This window comes from Triticum urartu, chromosome 2 (assembly GCF_003073215.2).
Source record: "Triticum urartu cultivar G1812 chromosome 2, Tu2.1, whole genome shotgun sequence".
Taxonomy (NCBI): domain Eukaryota; kingdom Viridiplantae; phylum Streptophyta; class Magnoliopsida; order Poales; family Poaceae; genus Triticum; species Triticum urartu.
Genome location: NC_053023.1, coordinates 705,910,016 through 705,914,993, shown reverse-complemented (window position 1 = coordinate 705,914,993; position 4,978 = coordinate 705,910,016). Strand labels below are relative to the sequence as shown.

The 4,978-nt window shown below is 44.3% G+C and overlaps 1 pseudogene; it reads left to right on the top strand.

The window, feature by feature from the left end:
- Positions 1-230: 230 nt before the first annotated feature.
- On the top strand, positions 231-2,945 carry LOC125538057 (annotated as a pseudogene).
- The last annotated feature ends 2,033 nt before the right edge of the window (positions 2,946-4,978 follow it).

Below are 4,978 nucleotides of genomic sequence, written 5' to 3'. Positions count from 1 at the left end.
TCATCGCTATATTCTAGTTAGCAAATTTATCAACGTTTATCTTACAACTGTTGAAGATGCCCTAAACAGAGTTGTTGTTTCTACTTGCATGGAGGTGATCATACCCTCATTATTGACTCGGTGTAGTGTACGTGTCCGTCTCCCCAATATAAATAGCTTCAGCTGCTAGACCACCTCCAAGTCCTACAATACTGCAGTCGCTGAAACCTCGTGCGACTCACACTCTCAATATGGCCTTCGGGCAAGAGGCCATAGAACAACTATCTCAGGAGCTCGTCGGAGGGTATAATCTCAACGCGAGGCTCCTGGCATTGCTGAAAGAGAGATCCTCGTCGACACGTGGAGAACAGGCGAGCCGCAGCGATGAGCCAGGAACTCTCCCGGGTGTTCATGGTGTCTCTGTTCATGCTCAGTTCTCGAGAGAACAGCAGACCGGTGGTAGACAGGATGGCATCGCCAGCGGCAACGATCACTGAGGGTAGCATCGATGAGCGGGCTCCGGCGAAGGACATGCGTATCTGGTACGCCACTGATGACTCTTGTCATTTTTCCTGGCTATATGTACTCTTGTGATTTCTTCATTTACCAGATGTGTATTCCTGTGCTGTTGTCTCCATGGAACAATATAGTGGTGGAGAGGTTGCTCCCCCCAGGAAGGGCCGAGAAAACGAGGTTACCAAGAAGGAGATTACAGCCTCGCCTCACAGTGATGGTTACCAATGGAGAAAATACGGACAAAAGAACATTCACAAAAGAAAATTTGCAAGGTGAAGTGCTAAGACTTCCAGCGCTTCTATATATGTGGTACCATTCCTTATTTATGAAAAAGAGGGGCTATAAACTTTCTCTTTAGTCAAACGATACATAGTTTGACCAAGTTTATAGGAAAAACTATCAATAACTACAATCTAAAATTGATATAATATGAAATTTTATTTTAATGACTATCTAATGATATCAAATTTGGTAGCATAGGTCTTAATAATTTTTGCTACAAAATTGGTCAAATTTTACAATATTTGACTTCAGAAAGAAGTTATAGACCCTCTTTTCAGAGATGGGGGAGTATCTAATTAGACTCATATAGTCATCCATAGGTCTACTATAAGATACATCCATAGGTCAAATTTTAGAAGGTGCACACCTTTGATGATGAGTAGCCCAAACCCATGATTTTTATAAAAGGTGTGCACACTTTGAAATAAAAACCGAAGGGATGCTGGATAAATATGTTAGACTACAAAACTGGTTAGTCGAGTCAGGCAAACATTCCATTTAAGAAATTCAACTCCTGGTCAAACTGCACATTTTTGGTAACTTTTAGAAATTCCAGCACCAACTTTGTTCATGGTGTAACTTTCAAAGTTTGAAATTTTGAGAAACTCAATTTTTAGAAGTTAAACCTTTTCAAATATTTGAAATTCAGAAATTTAAGGGAACATTAAAAATTTTAAATTCAAACTTAAAAAATTCATACTTAATAAAATGTTAAAGATCTGGTGGTGCTACCGGAAGGCTTTTTTTTGTTGCGGGGAGTGCTACCCGAAAACTTAAATGAATAGCCATCGCAGGATTTCGCTCCACCCATGGTTGGAACTAGTAATTTGTTGGGTCTACACCAATTTGAATTTTCTTAAATGTCAAAAACTTTTTGTTTACTAGTTCATATAAAATTGTCCAACTCTTATAAGACCATCTTTGCTTTGCAAAAAACAGAAATAAAATTATAAAAAACACATGGTCAGATTTTCTACTTTTTGAGGAGTCTCTAACTTGTTTCCTTTCTTCTAGTTGACCATAACTATTTTGTTTACTATTTCCAACATTCTAGTACCAACAATGTATTTATTTGTTTTTGGAATTGGACCAACTATGTATTTCTAGTGTCCACCCCGCCCCCAAGTTCCAAATTAAAAGGTGTATAAATTTCTGAGCTTTGTCGATCAAAATAAATGAATTAAACACAGGTGTATAAATTTGTTCAGAAGTCAACCTTCTTTCACCCCTGATCAAATTTATAGAAAAACTCAACATCTATAATACTTCAAATGTATTACCATTAGATCCACCATGAAATGTATTTTCGTATTTTATTTATTTTTAGTATTATAGATACTGATATTTGATCAAACTTTACAAATTAAAGTTAATAGACAGTAATCTAGACACGAACCTTTGTCTTACCCACAATCCAAAGAGGGCGTTCTGTTTCTGCTCTCGAGCTCAAATGCTCCCTCATAGATAGTAAGATTGAAATGACCGCAGCCTCTCTAACTGTATATGCATGCAGGTCCTACTACAAATGCATGTTTAGCCATGACCGCGGCTGCAGGGCGAAGAAGACGGTGCAACAGCACGATAGTAGCAGCGGCCATCGTCCTATGTTCCAGATCACCTACATGCACGAGCACAAGTGCCAGCAACAAACAGTGCCTCCCGGAGAAGCTACAAGGAGCGGCCACTTCGATCCTCAACCTCAACACGCCGAATTGGATGACGACACCATGGCCTCGTGCCTGGCCATGGTGATCGGAGGAGCTGCGCCTGCAGCTCCGTCGTCCTCGTCCTTGTCGCCGCCGCCCGTCGGAGCGAGCCCGAGTGACCCTGACGGCGGGCGTACGCCGAGCCCGCTGGACGTGAGCACGGGCCTGGACACGGGGATCTCGTGCGGCTTGCCATGTGCTCCCGTGAAGGCTCCATCGTCGTCGTCGTCGTCGTCCTTGCTGCTCGTGGAAGCGATCAGCTCGAGTGATCGCGCGGTGTACTTGCCGGCCGGCGGCGGACTCTCCCCGAGCACGGACGCTATAGCGATGGATGATACTTACTTCCCGTGCAGCCCGCTGTTTTCTCCCGTCGCTGCTCGGTCCATCAGTCGTTCGGACGATGTGCCCATGGCTGTTGCTGGGTTTACAGACACAACGTCAGCGTGGCCACACTACTCGTGAATACGTCGTCCGGCACCGTCATCACTCACCACCATTCAAAAAGCATGTGTACACGTGTGCACACAATGTCACTGACGAACATCTTGCGCACATGGTATTTCGTTATTTTATCTGTTCACTGGCACATGTGGGGATTTCAGTCTTATCAGGCACCCTGGCAAGAGCAATTCGCTGATTAACTTCCCTATGATGCATTGTTGTACGCATGGCGGACCTAGGATTGAAGAAACTAGATGATACTCTACACGTTATTGCGAGAATATTATTCAATATATTGTAAGGAGATTTTGTTGTATGAACATGAATATTTTGAGTAATAATATGATAGAAGGAAAATACACTGGGGTGCCTAAACTTGCGTTGGATAGGTACTTTGCTATCTGAACTTGCAAAATACATGAAATTGGTGCTCGAACTTGACTAAACATGTAAATATGGGAGGAAGCACCGTGTTTACACGCATAACCAAGTTTCATATATTTTACAGCTTTAGGAGCCAAAGTGACCGCCCAGTATAAGTTTAGGCACTCTGGTGTGTTTACCTCATATGATAACAAAAAGTGGAAATACATATGATTTATTGTGTTTGATCATTTTTACAATTGCAAAATATTTATTAAATACAAATAGCATAATAGAGCGGAAATGATCATGCATGTTTGCTATGTTGGTGGATTTGTTACTATATATGATATGCATGGTTGCATGTTAAGGTGGGTCTTTTTCACGCATGTTTCATGTTGCGATGGCACGTTTACATGTTAAGAAAAATAGATTAGTGGCTGGTAGCTGTTTAGATATAAAAGATTAAGGAGGCATCATCAGACACTCTTATCAACCTGCATCATCAGAGCCACCACATGCACTAGATTCGGCCCGCTCGGGCCTGGCTAGCTAGAAACAACCAATTCGAGCGTTCCTCCTAAGCCAGGCCGAGCGCTGTTTTAAGTTCCATGTTGTGCAGGTCCAACAGTGCTCACGGGCAACCAAATGGGCCAAACTGCATCCCCATGGCCTAGCTCGAGAGGATGCAGGCAACCAAACACATCCAACGTCTTCTCCCATCTTTCTTGTGTCATCTATTCCGTGGGATTTTACCTGCCATGGATGGTCTTCTCGAGCTCCTCCAAGCGAACCCCAAGGAGAATAAGGGGCACAACTGCCAGATGGGGGCACAACCACGTTGCCAAAAGCTAGCCACAAGTGCACACACATGAGGTGCTCCAAAGACCAACAACAGAGTGGCTGCTGCATACAAGGGTAGCCGCGCTGCAAGTCGATAAGATAGTGTTGCACTACGAGGCATGTTGCGACGGTGTCTTGTCTGCTTTGACGATGTTGGGACGGTGGCCTGGCTGCTCTGGTGATCATGCGATGGCATGCTTCAATGCATGCTGGGACAGTGTCTCGGCTGCTTTGATGATGTTGCTCCAGCACGCATCGACGGCAGTAGCGATGTTGCGATGGCATCCTAGCTGCTCGACGTGCTTTAATGTCAGCGGCGATGCACAATGGCATGCTTTGATGGTAAATGCAGTGTCGTGATGACGTGATTCGACGGTCAAGGTGATGGGTGTGAGGCATACTGCAATGCCAGCTCAGCTGCTTTGACGATGTTGTGATGACGTACTTTGATGGCAGCGGCGATGCTGCGATGGTGGGCTGGCTGCTCCAACGATGTTGCAACGGCATACTTAAAAGGTCATGACGATGTTGTGATGCATGCTACGGCTATGCCAAGGACGCGACTCCAAGCACTACTAGAGGGGGCTTTTTTGCACATGCGCTTCTTTGGGGAGGACGAGTGGTATGTGTTGTGGAGAGGAGAAGAGGAGAACAAGTGGGTGTGATCAGACACATTGAACAGCAGGGGAGGTGGCTGGTTATTTCTTCTATATATAGCCATTAGCGGCTAGCACTGTTAGAATAATTGTATAGGAGACAGGGGAGGCTGTTTAACTTGTATCTAAACTCTATCTCTTCTTCTCCTTTATCTCCCGTAACGACCTCCTGGTCGATCTCTCTCCTCCTGG